Source organism: Numida meleagris, chromosome 1 (genome assembly GCF_002078875.1).
Source record: "Numida meleagris isolate 19003 breed g44 Domestic line chromosome 1, NumMel1.0, whole genome shotgun sequence".
NCBI lineage: Eukaryota > Metazoa > Chordata > Aves > Galliformes > Numididae > Numida > Numida meleagris.
In genome coordinates this window covers 103,143,247-103,160,119 of record NC_034409.1, presented here as the reverse complement: position 1 = coordinate 103,160,119, position 16,873 = coordinate 103,143,247, and positions in this window count along the sequence as shown.

The window sequence follows — 16,873 nt, the reverse complement described above, 5'->3', positions numbered from 1 at the left end:
TAGTGCTGTGTGGTGCCCAGAGTTGGACTCAATGATCCTCATGGGTCCCTTCCAGCTCAGAACATTCTATGATTCTTTGATTCTCCATTGCTCTCATTAGTGGTGATCTTGTTGGGATGGCTTAGACCTTGCACTGGCACCTGGGGTTCTGCAAGAGCTTTGAAAGGGAAATGAGATGCATCATAAAGATGTGATAGGCCAGTGCTTGGCCACCATTTTGTGATGCAAGTGACTCAAAGGTACCTGCATGCCATTGGATGCACCACAGATCTCCAGCAGCTTTGGCCTGGTACAGGCACAGGGGCTGTTCTGGAGTTATTCAGAGCAGAGACCGGACCTGGGCCTCTGTAATATAGATTGCAGCCAGATGTGAATGAAAACTTATAGGAACTGGGAAATTAATACCAAGAGTTCAATCTCCATGCCTCTGCCAGTGCAGAGATGAAGGATTGTGCTGTGAGTCTTCAATCTAGTCAGCAATGCCCCAACTCCATTGCATCAGGCCTTTGCAGAGGCAGCTCTTGGCAAAGCGCTTGTTCAGCAGTATTGTGACAAATAGGTTTATTCCTGGTTCCAGCGAGCAGCAGAAGGGCCTTACAAAGGCTGAGCTAGGAACCGAGAGGAAATCTCTTCTCTACCTGCCTGGCCCTGGCATGCATGCTGCACTCAGCTGCTCGTGGCCAGCAGGGCATGACAAGGGGACTGCAGTGTCTGGGAGGCACTGGACCTCGAGATCCTCTGCGTGTCTCCCCCAAAATAAATATGCAACCAATAAATGCACAGGGATGACCCAAACACTCTTTCAAACTTGGGAAAATGTTTTCAGTGTGTACCTATGCTAGAACATCTGCTCTGCCCTGTGCATGGTTATCAAATTGAAATGGGGACACAGCATCTCCATGAGGAAGGGGCTCACCTAAAGAAAGAGGGGAGATCTGTTCTCATGTACTTTTGCTATCCTTTAAAGGACTCTCTGAGCATATTGCAGTGTGGAGACAATTTGTACCAGGCAGTTAAATTAAATACAAAAGACTGAGTTTTATTACCCTTTCCCATGCTAAAAAGTGCCTCATTCCTGAAGTAGTCCTGTTGATGTCCAAGCCAAGCAAAATCTCCTGAAAGAGAGATGAACAGAACTGGCAACATGATGCAGTACTCAGGGCTGTAATTTCTTTTTTTTATATTCCCATGAAATTAACTGAAGTTGGGATACTTGAGTATGTATTAGTGTAAGAATTGTTTTTTCCTTGGGCATTGACTTCATGAAATATCAAAATTTCAGTGGTTTTTTTTTTTTTTTTGAAGTGAAAAGATTCAAATGTGTCTAGAAAGAAAAAATATGGAGAATTTAGGTTTAATATCAGCATTTCCCTTCCTAGGATCTGGAAACAAATTGGCTCCTCCTGGAGTGAGTGGGCATTTTGCTGGTAGCTTTGGCAGATGCCATCAGGCCCCTCTCACCGTTGATCACATTGTTTTCCCCTCATCCAAGTGTGCATTTGAGTTAATGGCCAAACTAGCAGTGTGCTTTCTGATGCACCAGCGGTACTGTTGGGACAGCGTCTGACTTCTTGGCAACCTCTGGCCTTGACTTCCCATATCAATCTCAAAAAGTCTTGACTCTGCAAAGCCATTACTCCTCTGTCTGTGCTGCAGTGTTAGCATGGGCAGTGATTTCACTTGGCTCCTGTGTGCACCTCCTTGAGCTCAGTTTGGTGACTCATTTTACAGAATAACAGAATCATAGGGGTTGGAAGGGAATATCTCCAGAGAAGGAGACTCCACAACCTCTAAGGGCAGCCCATTCCAGTGCTCTGTCACCCTCACAGTAAAGAAGTTTTTCTTCATGTTCAAATGGAAATTCCTAGGTTCCAGTTTGTGCCCATTGCCCCTTGTTTTGTCACTGGTCACCACCGAAAAGAGCCTGGCCCCATCCACTTGACACCCACCCATTAGATATTTATAAATATTGATAAGATCCCCCCTCAGTCTTCTCCAGGCTGAATATTCCCATGTCTCTCAGCCTTTCCTCGTAAGGAGATGCTCCAGACCCCTCATCATCTTTGTGGCCCTCCAGTACTCACACGGTACTCCAGATGTGGACTCACCAGGGCAGAGTAGAAGGGGAGGACCATCTCTCTCAAACCTGCTGTCCATAATATTTTTAATGCACAACAGGATACCACTGGCAATTGTGTTGTTTCTTGTAGTTCCTCACAGTTTGGGAATTTCTGGGTTACCTCCTTGATAACTCTTAACAAGCTCCTGTTTACCATGTGGGACTAAAAATCCAGCTGGGATCCTCAGGGCATCGTTTACCCGTGTTTAAAAGCAGCCACCAGTGCTGGACCTCCTTCATCCCACCTGCCCCACGTGGGACACACAGGATGATGCTCCATGCCTAAGTGGGTGTGATCCTACAGACACTCTTGACCCTAGCCCTTCCACTGCCAGGGATGCTCATCCCACCACCACCCAAGGGGAAGGTGACCTCTGCACATGTCCCAGCCCCTCGCCTCAGTGACTAGGTGCTGTCTTAGCTTCTATCAACAGGTACTAAATATGTCAGGGACTGCGGCAAGAATTCAGGGATCTACCCTCAAAGGTTTTGTTGATTTATCTTTGCTATAAATCTATTTCTTTCGAGTGATCTGAAATTGATTTCAGGCTCATTCCTCCGTTCCTCCATTTGGTTGTAATTTGGGATGTCAAGGAAATTGTGTTGAAAGAAGAAGATGAGCTGATATGAAAAGGGATTATCTGTCCCATATGGGCAGAAGATGCTGGTGCGGGGGAGGAGAGAAAAGAAAATGTTTGTCTCTGCATGTTTGCATGTGTGCAGTGCTGGGCATGAGTGGTCTTCCAAGAGTGAAGGAGAAATCAAAAGAAAACGCTTAGCTTTATAGAACAAAGTTAGTGGCTTCATTAAGCTAGGACCATCCCTTGAGTAGGGAAGGACACATGGGCAAGTGTTGTCACAACCAAAATTTAAATAACCAGCATGAACTGTTTCACTATCAAATGAGGCCTTTTGCTTTCTGAGGAGACATGCACAACTGAAAGAATAAAAGCTTCCTTTTGTAGATCTGTTGGAAAATTGCAAAGTGTGATTTGAGAAAAGTTTTTCTCATTTTTTTTTATGTTTTTCAACTGGGTTGACTCTGCATAGCAGAAGTTCTGAATACTGGGACAACTTGTGAGTCTATCTTTTGCGGGTATGTATTGCTTCGAAAAAAAAAAAGGGAAAGAAACTGTTCTGTATGCCTTATCTCATGCTGATTTTCTGCATACTTGTTGAGAAGGGCATGACAAGTTTGTCATGTCTAGGAGACCCTCTACTCTTGCAGTCTCTCCCTGTCACCACCCTAGTGTTGTGACTGTGAGGGCTGGGTGGTGAGGTGACTGCCACTGTCACATGAAGTGTCCCTCACAGAGAAGTAGATGTTTAATTGATGCTGTTTTCCCCAGTCCAAGCTCCTTGCATGAATACCACTTGGGTGTGGAGAAAAAGTGAGGGGAAAAGTATGTGTGAGTATGTTTTCAGCAGGTAGGTGGAAAATTCTTCTAGCTGTGTCTCTACCAGTTCATAGGGCAGCCTTGGGACCCAAACAGCAATCAACCCACTCTGCTCAGTCTGGAAGGGCCTCTGGGACCACTCTTGAAGTTCATGTTCATGGTATCCTTCAGACTGCATGTCCTTCCAGACTGCACAGGCTTGACATTTCCAGCTGCTCTCTTGTTGATGACAATGATCAGAAGAACCAAGGTTCTTGCTGGCTGAGACCTTGGTGTTGTTCCTGCAGGACCTGATGCCTTCTGTAGACCACCTCCGTTGCAGGCTGACACTTTTCAGGCAAGTCCATGTTTTTTTTGCAGCCTACTCTGGAAACCACAGCAGCCACAAGATGTTCAGCTGAGACCTTTGTTCATTGGGAGTAACCATGAAGGGCATCTAGAGTGCGTCAAGACTTGCTTCTGCATTGGGTTGGCATTAGTGTGGGACAACTTTCCTGCCTGTAGGGCTGCAGAGAGACAGAGGCCAGGCTAAGACCTTCTGTGGCATGGCTGTCTCCACCAAAACTCACCCTTGTCCTGGCAGGGGACCACAACTGCTGGTCTATGTAGCTGTAAGACCTGACTCCTGTCTCTGACAGTCCACTCCCCTTGTCTGCACCATCCACAATCCAGGGCTCATTCAGGAGGGTATCTCCTCACAGGTTCTCATTCTCACTTCCTATCTATCTCCTAGTTTCTGTCTCAGAGAGGCAGACGCTGACTCAGGTGAAGAGGAGGTGATGTGTGGCCCTGCCTAGCATGCAGCATGGTGCAAGCTGGGAGTCAGTCTTCTACATTCATATGCTTCTTCCCCTTCTCTTTCTTACTGTCTTTCTCCTAGAGTGGCTGCATTTGCTTGCCTAGTGTTTCCTCAACTGACTTCCCAGGGTGGCATTCAGGATGCTTTTGCATAGGCAGAGCTCTCTCCATCTTGAGGGTCTAGGGAATGGTCAAAAACACTGAGCAAAAGGGCACCGAAATGAATAATAAAAAATGCAATGTGAAGTTCAAAATGGATGGTGATGTGTTCTAGTGCAAACCCTGCATCTACTTGCTAAGAGGAAAAATGGTATCATTGACATGAAGAAATCATTTTCCAGGAGCAAAACATGAAGCCAGGTTGCACTTGATAGCACCATGCAGATTGCCTGCTCCACTGGGTGACAAAGCAGAACAAGACAGCATATTCCTGTATGCATTGCTCTTCCTTGCTGGGGCCGGTGATGCACTGCTAAAACCGAGTCTGGATGTGGAAGAAGAGACCAGCACTGTTTCCTTTGGCCAACACATGGTGCATTGAGCCTGTTGCTGGGGGCATTTCCACACAGATTGAGAGATGCCAACTTGAGAGAAGTGGGGATCTGTCTCAGGACAGCCTCTGTTCATGGGGATGGCACACAGTGCTCCAGAGTCAGCCAGGGCTGCAGCACTGAGAGAGTATGGCCAGAAGGCACATCAAAGAGGGCCTCAACCCTTCCCACTCTATAGCTTTTCACCAGTGATAGTGATTAGAGGCTACAGAACTATATGCCTGCTAAAACCTGACTACTATTGCAATAAACAACCAAAAAAAAAAAAAAAGAGGAAAATTTTAAAATGCAATGGTATCTATTTACATCATGTGGAGGAGCAAATTTGGAAGTGCCGGTTGGTGCTCATCCTGACATTTCCATGCCCAGCAGCTCCGAGTCCTACTACCGTGGGGACAATTCATTGCCTTCAGCCTGGTGGTGCCTACACCAGCACAGAGGGTGTAAGTTGGAGACCTGTGTGTAGCTGTGACCTGGGGGCTTTAGCTCATCCTGGCCCATGACAGTAGAAACTCTCAAGGAGTTGTTATATGGCTGTATTAAAGTGCACCTGAGCTATTCAGTGGAGCTGTCCACAACCACGTCTTGTGTGAACCTTGATGTGGACACAAGTGGCTTCCCCAGGGCTTGGCCACCAAGGCAGCCTGCAAACTGCCTCTCAGTGTTGCTAAAGATGAGCTGTTCTGGCCAACATCTAGAGCAGTTCAGACCATTTAGAGCTGGGGAATACGCAGCCCCTGCCTGTGGGCACTCTTCTAAGATTGTGTGGGCATAGCATCGCTTCTGCAGGGCAGTGGGAATGAAGAGGAGAGTGGTCTGTTCTTCATGCTGGGTAGATGAGATCCAAAACTGATAGTGTTATCTTCCTGGACATCACATTATAGGCCCTGTGTTTCCAGTCTGGGAACAGTTCCCTAAATAAACATATTTGATGGACATACACAGTCTCTTAGCTGAAATTGCTCAAGCCCATCTGTTATGATGGCATCGTGCCTGCTCTCAAGTTGGTGTCATGTTGGCCATAGGGCCTAAATACCAACTTACCATGGGCTTATAAGAGCAGCCAGTGTAACCATCTAAACAATTTCCATCTCAGGACTCTACATCTCCAGCCAATGTTGCAGCCTTGCCATCATCTTCTTTGGGCTTTCTCCCACAAGTTACAGCTTAAGATGGAGCACCCCAATGCAGATCCCCAGGTGAAAGAAGAAAACTTCCCTTCGGCTTTGTGTGTGTTGTTTGTGTGCTGACACAGGAGACAGGAGGAAAGTTTTATTTTCATTAAAAGCAGGCTTTAAGGAGTTTTTTGAGCAACAGCACAGCTAATTAGCATGGGGACTTGAATATCTCTACCTTTAGTAGGCAAAGGTTACCTGTCCCTGTCCTCCTTTGAATCAGTGAAGTTATCCTCTGCCAGCAATGGTGCAAACAGCAAACTCAAATGCACCTATAGGTACTGTCACTGGTGTTGTTAATGTGCCAGAGCCTCTCGTCCATGTGGCTCTCACATCTGCCCCAGTAATCTAACCCAAAGCCTTTTAAATAAACTACAGAATATTTTGTCTTGGAAAACTTCTAACAGTGCTGCTGTGGGATTTTCCTTGATCTTGAGTTGTTTAAGTTGTTGAAGCCAGAGCAATTTTTTGAGAAGGTTAGTTCTCCTCCTTCTCCACATCCCTGGGGACCCCAGTTTCAGAACTTACTGTTTGCTGAAATGGTGGCCTCTGCTTTGGGTTCTTTCTCAGAAATAGCCACCAATCCAAGGAGGACCTACTCCTTCCCTATAGTTTGCAACAGACAATATCCAGATGTGTGAGACTAAACACCTCTGAGTCAGATGGACTTGCTTGATGCAGCTGTTCCTCTTCACAGATGACCACATATTGGTCGTGACCAGCAATAAAATGGGAACCAGGCAGAGCTCCCTTCAAGGAGGAGCCAACGCTGGAGGGGATCCAAAAGAGCTTTTTTCCTTCTTGGAGCATTACTAGAGAAGCAGTCCAGCACTTCTTTGGGCTTGACAAGCATGGGGCAAAAAAGGAAGCCAAAAGAATTGTACCAGCAATGTTAACATTTAGTGTACTGAGGAAACTTTTGGTATTTCTCTAACACCATGATTGTTATGTGCCTACAGCAGCCTAAGTATATAATTGTCATGATGCTATCGTGACTGTTCGGGAGCTGGAATTTGGCCTAAGTCCAGTGAAGTCAACAGAATAATTTTATTCTTTATAGTAATGATGATGACATATGAGCAACTTTCAGAAAAGCATTCAGGAATATATTTACTTGATATCTATTTATCAGTCTCAAGCAGAACATCATATTTCTAAAACAGCATCTTGAATTTTTCCAGTCCAGAATTGAAACAGTTTAATTTTTAAAGCTTTACTTAAGTGTTTTTGATGTGAGATCTCTCTCTTGGCATGTCTGTGCACATCAAATATGCTGGACGCCCTGTAAAATTGCACCAGGGATCCCAAGTAGCACAGAAATTAGAATGTGATCAGGAAGTGCATGAGTGTGATTAAATCATTTAGCTGTGAAGAATGGAAGCTGATTCATCTCAGTGAGGGATGTGACTTGCTTTGGGTAAAAAAATGAATTTTTGTGCTCACTTTATCAGAGCTCTCCCCAGTCCTGACCAATCCCTACTCACCTGCACCTGGTAGCTATGACGTGAAGCTTGTATTTGAGGTGAAAATGGGTTACACTTTCATGGTCTTTATAATGTCCAGTGAGTTAAATGCAATAGACTTTACATGGGTGATAGTGAAAAACAGTGCAATTATCAGCTGTCTGGAGGGGGTTCCTCCTGTATTGCCCCTGTGCTTACTACTGCTTGTGTATTTGTCAACAGGGCTTTCCATCAAAGATATTCAACTTTTAATACCTATGCTGATATTCCTCTGCAAAGAGGGGTTTTTTTGGTTGTTGTTTGGTTTACTTTACTTTTCTCTTAGGAAAAGAATGAAAGTCAGTAGCTGTGCTATGTCTTCTTTGGGGATGCAGAACTTCCTACCAAACTTATTACTATTTTTTGCATAGCAAAACATGGAATGACGATGTATTTTTTTAAAAGAAATTTCTTAAAGACATTTCTAACAGCCCTTAGTATTTAACAAATGATGGCATCACCTTTTTCTTGTTATCGTCTACTTGTATTAGTGCATCTGTTTGGACTATTGCACCGTATTGTCAGTGCACACAAAATAGAACGGACACAACATTTTTAAAAGGAGAGACTGTTTTTCTTGCAAGTAATAATGGGTTGGGCAACAAAGTGATTCAGCCACTGATCTGCGTAAAATCCTTCTGCTGCAAGCCTGAATGTGTCTTTCCCAATGCGTGACCCAATGGGAGTAAACACTCCTAATTTATTGGAGGGGTACTCTTTCAGGTTTTGTTTTATTGGTAATTTACAATGCTGAATGCCCTCATATTCACCTTCCCCTCCTCTCAAGTAGGTGAACACAATGTAATTGTCTTGGTTTCAGAGAAAGGGATGCTTTCTCTGAGCATGCCCCATTAATTGGAAAACAGTGTACAACTGACAGGAGCGTGGTGGGTGTGATTATCAGCGCCGGATGAGAGCCATTAACAAAATGGAGAGTGTCATCTTCAGAGCACAAATATTTTCCCTAACTATAATACCCTCTCGAGGGGACCTGAAGTGGACCTGCATTGTCACATGCGCTCCCAGTGACGCCGCCGATCATTTTTTGCAACTACCAGGGTTTTCAGCACCCACAAGAGAGCAGGAGCAGGGCAGCCCACAAGATCCCAGCACTTACGGACCATTGTACTCCATCTCCAGACAAAGCATCCCCAGCCTTTCTCTGTGCGCCTGGAGAGCTCCATCAGCCACCCAAAGCCCCAGCAGCAGTGCTCCAGCTCCATCCCGGGACGCGTTTCCAGGATCCGAGAGGTTTTTGCCGAGCCCGTTTTGTGTCGATGCCTTCCCCTTTTTGTTCCCCTCCGGGCAGAACAGAGGATGGGTTTGTCACCCTGAATCGGGAGGATTGTTTCACATCATCGGGCCATTCATGCTCTCCCCTCCCCTGTTGTAAAACACCAGCGCTCGCTCGGGAACAGTGGGGGCATTGTGCAGCGGCACGATACCACCCAGATTTTACCTCGGTGCTCTCCGATCCCGGGTTTTGTTCCCCCTCAAAAGAAAGCATTTGCTCGGGGGAGGGGAGGGGGTGTTCCTATTGCTTCCACTAACATGGAGGTTAAAGGAAAGATTGATGGGAGAAAGTTCACCTAGAAAACCAGGATAAATTTCTGGCTGGCCAAGGCCAGTTGTTTCATTGTCCAGGGGCCATGTTTTTTGTTAATTATCTCTCACTCTCTCCTTTTATCGAGGAAGCTGGCAGCAAAGCTCGGAGAAAGGAACAGGATATAGAGGTCAGCGGGTCCCACTCGGCCACCTAGGTGTTCCCTTTTAAATGCTAAGGGCGAGTGAGGAGCTGGGCGAGATTTTGGGCCTGGGGGTGGGGAGGGGGGACCGCCAACCCATAACAGGAGTAGCCCCTTCATTCATGCCCCAGCACCCACTGCCATCCCCCAGATAAAAAAGGAAGAAAGAGGAAAAGAAAGGCTGGAAGGGGACTTTTTCTTTCTTACTCTCTTTCTTCTTGAAGGCAGGAAAGTTGCTTCGCACAAGAACATGTTGTCAAGGAAATAAACCTTAGCCAGGGTAGGCATTAAACACACAGCTGCTGGACTTGGCCAGGCCTTAGACACTGGTGGTAATGACAATGATGCTTAGTGGCAGCAAACCAGATCCAAACATAAATAGGGCTGCATGAAAGGAGAGGAAATGGAACAAAACGGTTCCTCGGGTACCACTGGCAGAGGAATAACATCAATTTCGATTAAAAAGCAAAAGAATTCTCCTGTTTCCACACATTAGTAAAGGCATGCAAATTCATAACTCACCAACAATGTACCTTTGAAATGCAGCTGCACCCCACAAACAGAGCCTTTCTGCGTGCAGAGAAGCAGCCCTGTTTTAAGCAGAAAGAAAACAACTATTGAAAAAGCCACAAGAGTCCATGGCCATGGGGAGGGGTGCTTGGGAGAGGTGGAGGAAACGTGTTCAGTCTGGCAGATGCGAAACACTTGGCATTTTCCACAGAAAGGAGCCTTCATTTCTGGTTGTCCCCCAAAGGAGCGGTACTTCCTGGGATCCTCCAGCAGGCAGGCCTGGAGTGCCAGGCCTGGATGAGGTTTCCACCACCTGATGGGCCTGGTGGGACTGGGGTAGCCCTGGGGTGGGCAGGATACTCTTGAAGCCCACCACCCTGATATAGGGCTGCTCCTCACACCAAGGCTGGACCTGTTTCTGAGGGGATCCTGCACCTGGGTGGTTTTACAGGTATGGCAGCTGATTCCTACTAACAGCATTTCATCCCCTCCAAGTCAGCTCCGAGAACACACAGGGGATGTCGATGTTTTACCACGAAGACTTCAGCCTCTTCTGGAAGCTGTGCATGTCTGGAATTGATCTAATGGGGACACCACCTAAGGAAATCTCGTGGGTTCTGCTCCTCGGGCTGCATCGTGCACTTTGCAAACCTTTTACCAGAAATGCTCACTGTCAGATTTATCTTCTTCATTTGATAGAAATTATCTGGAAAGAGGACAAGGCAAAGCCTGTCATGGAACAGTGTGGCATTTATACCCAGCAGACAATACCACAGTTATTGGTCAATGATAAAAATAAGTGGTTGTCTGTTGTGTTTTAGCCTCTAAACTGATGGAAAGCTCTTGCCTTGTCTTGCTGTCCACTGTGGTGACAGTTGGGTCACCGGCTGGACCCGTGAGCCCTGTCAGCCTTTAACAACCCTTGGATGAGCAGTGGTTTCACCGCCTTTGCTGGAGCTGCTTGTGTGGCGAGGGGTGACTCGAAGGTGCTTGCCTGGACCCCTGCAGGACAGACTGGCATGAACACCAAGGATGTCTGCTGCAAAGATGTGGTGGTGAGGACCAACAGAGACATGTCCTCCTTTGGTGCTGTTGGAGGAATGTCCGTGGCTTGTCAGAGAAAAGATGGCATTGACTCCAATGCAGCAGTGGAAAGCTCCTGGGAGCTGCTCTTGAAATATTCTGTGGAATTAAGCACTGAGCTGCATCTGCATGCAGCAATCCAAAAAGACCTCATGTGACCAAGCAGAAAACCAGTGCACAGAGCCCCACTCAACAACAGGGGAAAGGAGTCTAATGGAGGGGCCTTGGGGACGGGAAACTCCAGGGCTAAGGTCTCCACAGCCTTCACCTCCACCTGACCCTGACAACTGGTGAGTGAGGGCAGGTGAAAATTGTCCCCAGGGACCTGAACAGAGAAAACAGTCAGCCCAGTTATGGCTGTGTTTGGCTGGCCAAGGAGCTGCATTTCTCCCCGTTAGATGTCTCTAGGCATGAGGACTGTGCTGTGTCCCACTGGAGGAGGAAAGCAAGTGCCATCAAGCCATGGGGGGTACAGACAGGGACAGCTTGACATTTGTGTAAGACAGGGTCAGGACATCGAGTCATCGTGGTGTGCTGCGTGCCGCTCTGCTGCTCTGCCAAGATGCAAATGAGAGCTGCAAGGCAGTGGGGGGGCCCAAGGGAGAGCCCACTTGGATCAGTGTCTGAGCTCTCCAAGGGGAGCTGGGGCTGCCACAGTGGGGGAGAGCCCCTGCCATGCTGGACCATGCTGCTGCCGCTCTTGCAGCAGCAGAGTAGGACTTGGCTCCCCAAGGTGGGGACTGAGGAGATGCCTGGGAGAAGATATGAGACCTGTCATGATGTGATAGCAGTGACAAGACATCAAGGGCTTGATCTTCTCATCAGTTTCCTCCCAGGGTGCAAAGACACATGCTGGGAGGGGACAGTCAGAGTCACCTCCCTGCCCAACCTGTGCTAGCAGCTACATACCATGGGAATATAACCAAGACCTTCCCAGCTGTCCAGTTTGCAAAGAGTTAGGTGTGTGTGGGAATAGCTTCATTACAGTGCCTTAGAAATGTGAAAATGTGAAATTTTTCTGTCAGCCCTTAAAGACCTCTTACCACAAAAACGACGTGCAACTCTTGATTTGGCTGGCATCACCTGCTGACAGGTGCCTTCTTGCAGGTTTGGCTTTCATTCATGCCCTTTAAGAACTGAACATACTGTTCCTATCCTCCAGAGATAACATTTGAGTTTCTTTTCTCTTTGTTGCGGACTTCATTCATCACTGTTTGGCTATCTGTGATGATGCCCTCAATATACTGTTAGTATCCATGCAGAGAGGAAGCCTCCCTGGGGCTCCATATAGGAGGGGTATTCCAGAGCTAGGTGGGCTTGATCCACAGCTACACCATAACTGGGTGAAATCTGGGGAAAACCTCAGGAGTCTGGAAACTCTCTCACTGCACTTACCTCACTTTCCCAGTGCTGCACCGCTTCTACAGTAGCTCTTCTCACTAAGTCATGCAACCAGATTCCAAAATGCTTCTAATGGTCCTCTTTAGATACAGAAAGGCTGCTGTCAGGTCACCTTGGAGCCTCCTCTTCTCCAGGCTGAACAGCCTCAACTCTCAGCCTGTCCTCGTAGGGGAGGTGTTCCATCCCTTGGATCATTTTTGTTGCCTTCCTCTGGACGTGCTCCAACAGGTCCACGTCTCTCCTGTACTGAGAACTCCACATCTGGATGAAGTACTCCAGGTGAGGCCTCACCAGCACAGAGCAGAGGGGCAGGATGACATCCCTCGACCTGCTGGCCATGCTTCTTTTGATGCGGCCCAGGGTATGGTTGGCTTTCTGGGCTGCGAGAGCACATTGCTGGCTCATGCCCAGCTTTCCATCCACCAATACCCCCATGTCTTTTTCGGCACGGCTGAACTCAATCCTTTCATTCCCCAGCTTGTACTGGTAGTGAGCGTTGCCTTGACCAAGGTGCAAGATCTTGCATTTGGATTTGTTGAACCTCATGAGGTTCACCTGGGCCCACTTCTCAAGCCTGTCTAGGTCCCTCTGGATGGCATCTCATCCCTCTGGTGTGTCGACTGCACCCCACAGGTTGGTGTCATCAGCAAACTTGTTGAGAGTGCACTTGACCCCACTATCAATGCCATTGATGAAGATCTTAAAGAGTATTGGTCCCAGCACTGACCCCTGGGGGACACCACTCGTCACTAATCTCTATCCAGACGTTGAGCCTTGCACTCTTGCTTGATTTCTTTCCCTTTCTTTCTTGCATATATTCAAGTAATCAATTTAATTTTACCTCAGTAGTTTGGAAATTTACATCTCTTTATTTCACATAATCATGTTTTATTTTAATTTATATTTTCTAGATAGCTTTGAAAACTTGCTAGATTTCTTTTTCTTACTGACTCATGGGAAGGTCTGATGTCAGCCTGAAGGGCAAAGACACCCCAGTCCAAGAGTCAATAATTTGCTTCTTTTAAAGCTTTTATCACTTTGTTATGCATCTCTTAAAATAGAGAGAGACCTAAGTGGTGGCTAACACAGCCTGATTATAATCTTGAACACTCGTTTCAGACTGAGGAAGTGCTGTGCAAATACTCAACCAGAAATTCCATTCTCCTCCCGAACACTCCTCAGCAGAAGAGTTTCAGCATATTTGCCTAGGTACTTAAATTAGTTTAATGTAGCTCTGAGGCTTGAGAAGGAAGCTTGCAGCTGCACTTGCTTCTACATCTTTAGCACACTCAAAAAGCCTTGCAGCAGATAGCATTTATCTGGGGTTAAACCATGGCTTTTGTGCACAAAAAGTACAGCAGTGAATAAAAACGACTGAGGGCAGCTGTAAATCTCTGACAGAATTATTCAGAGAGAGTGAACAAATCTACATCCCATCATAAAAAGGAAAATCATCTTCCTTTAAGAATAGGGAGATACTGAGAAGTCTTAAAGTATATTAGAACAGCTTAGAGCTCTCAATGTGGGGGAGAAACCTTGTATATTATCCACAGCGCTAAGGAGATTATCAATGGATTTCACTCCCCAATCCTTTTTACAACACCCATCTCATTAGAATGAGTAATAAAGATGACATCACGGAAAGGTCTAATTGATCAAAAAGAACTCACTTAAACTGTGTCCACTTTCACTTCTGCATTCAATACCTTTTTTTTTTTCCAGAAATTCAACATTGGATTTGATTGAGCGGTAGAAAAGTTTTAGTATCAAATCAAACTAACGTTCTTATTATGCAAAGCTTTTCCCAGTATTCTGCTTTGGCAAATGACCTCTATTAGCATGCAGATTGACTGGGGATTACCAGAAGGTTTCCCAAAATAATCATCAGAAAATGTCTTTATAAGGAGTACTTTCCCCCTCTGCCTGCGTGGCTCTAGCACCATGCTGTCCTTAGTCTTCTCTCCTCCCGCTCCTGTGTGGTGGTGGCCAGCAGAGCCACACGGCTAGTCAGAGCAGGCCTCATTTTCTGTCCCCAGATGGTCCAAATACTGCTGTTTTCTCTGGCTGCTCTCTGAATAGGCAGTTTGATTCCCAGTGGAAACAGTGTGTGAAATGCTTTTGTGCAAACCAGTGGGAATTTTACCACTGATTCCCAAACAGCCAGGCTTTCACTCTATACCTTACTTTGACACTATATAAAAACTTGTGGAAGAGCAGATATACACAGTAAGTAGGCAGTATTTTATGTGCATGCTGTATTATTCTTGTAATCACTCCCTCTTAAATAAGGGAGGGAAAAATATTGCCAACACTCTGTCTTTCTCCAGTGTCTCACGTAAGTACCTTCAGCCTGTGAGTTTTTTCATTGGGTTCATATAGCACTTCCCATTGCTTGGCACACAAATCTGAGATGGCTATGGAAGACACAGGAGGTGGAAGTGCACAGGCATGCTCCTGGTGGTTAGAAAGAAGAAAATTGGTCATTAAAGACGCTAGAAACATGGACAGCTGTGCTTAGCAATGCAGAAAATATTGAATATTGGGCCAGGGAGAATTGTGACCTGTTGTTTTAGAGCAAATGGAACAGCTTAACATCTGTATGTAACCAGCTCAAATTGTGTGCTGCTGTTTCTGCTGACATCTTGGGGTAGGATGAGTGTTTTCCCACCACTCAGTATTAGCCCCAAATACTTAAACATGCTGCCCCTGGTCACAGCAGTATCTTGAGCCACCCAATCCCCCTACAGGACAATGGGGCTGGCCAAGTTTTTATGGAAGATAAACTCTTACCACCCAGTGATGCTGGCAGCAGAGGGACCAGGCATCCTCTTTGGCAAAACTTCGTAGTGAGGAATGACACTGATTCACAACTATCCCTTGATCTCTGCCTTATGGTAATGTACAGCTCCAACTCCCTGTGTTGCAGGATGATCATTTAAACGTCACATGAGCAAAGTGAGGAGATTTCCCTTAGAATCATAAAATCGTAGAATCATAGAATGTCTTGAGTTAGTAGGGACCTTGAAGATCATCTAAATCCAAGCCCTTTGCCATGGACAAGGTTGAGTGTTTTGCTTGTTACCCATTTCCTTCCTGGGAAGACTGAGGGAAGGCCTAGAGCATGTTTTCCTATGTCAACAGCAGAAGGGAACAAGCAAGGACAGTTTGGATCCTGCAGATCTAAGGCATGGTGGAAAGTGGTGAAAACAGGTCATACCTTGTGTTTCTGAGCTCCAAGAGAGCTTACCTGCAGCTGGAGCAAACTCTGTATATGTAGCCCAGATGAAGAAGTAAAGCAGACTACTGGTGGCAGGGCTGCAAATCCGTTTCATTACCAAACCTGCAGAAATCAGCTGGTGTCATTTGTGCACCAGTCCTCCAACCCTGCTGAGCCCAGCATCCCAGCTTTTAGAGCTGTAGCAAAATCTCAAACACAGAGGCACCTAGATGCCAAAGGGGACTTTCAAGTAAATATTATTATTGTTGCTAATTGTGCTTCTATCACACATAATAATAATAAATATATTTTTTTGTTATTAGGATCTTCAAAAATATGGAAGGCAATACAAAAGCGCACTCATTTGTTGCAGTTTTCTTAAGAAGAATCAAATAAAACACATAGGAGAAACATAGTGAACTTGGGGTGTTGCATGCTTAGAACTCTTAGCAATAAATCTTTGCTGGGAAAACAAAATTCCTGCAGGCTGATCTTAAAATTGTTACAGTTGTTTGTATGGGTATACAACTGTGCGACAGAATAAACAAACACATCTCACTGATCTTTTGTTATGAAAATACTGACACTGCCAGATTTCCTCACAGGACAAACAGGCAAAACCATCACATGTTTTCGTCCACACTTAAAGAAGCACTGCTGCAGCTTAGCTGTGTCCAGTCTCTGCATTTCTGTCAGTAGAGAACAGCTCTCAGATTCCCTGCCTTCCCCGCTTGGATTAAGGCATCGCTGTTTTTTGCTCCTAACTTCATCCTTCTGCTCCCCAGACCCCGGGATGAGCGCAGCTTACAAGCAACTTGAAGCCGGGCTAGCAAGGAGAAACAAGGCAGATGTCATTTCAGCAGCCAGCGTCTCCTATAATAGAATGATTTCTATCATTATTATTACAATTCTATAATAATTCCACACATTTTTTTCATGATGAGGCCTTTTAAACGGAGCAGTTTCCCCTTCTTCGCGTATTTCACACTCTTGCAGCCTTGGTGTCTCAGTTATTTTTCTCTTTATTTTGGGTCAGCCTCTGTGGGGGATGGCGAGTGAACCCAGCTTGGTTTCTACAGCACCAGCATGTTCATAAAATGATCTGAGATTGCACAAACCCCAAATCTCCACAGCAGAAGCATTTCGTGTTGAAGGGAGGGACGTGAGGATAGCCAGCTACTGTGGGGTTTTCAGTGGCAGAGGAAGTTGCCCACGTTCCCAAACCGCTCTTTTGGTCTGCGTAAAGTCTAATGCCACCTCCAGCACCATAGTAACTAAGCACTTTCGAGTACAGCTTTCGGAGACATGGGAAACATCTGTTATGTGCAGGCTGTTCCTCCTGCGAGGAGAGCCCTGTGAGCGAGGCAGAGTTTGT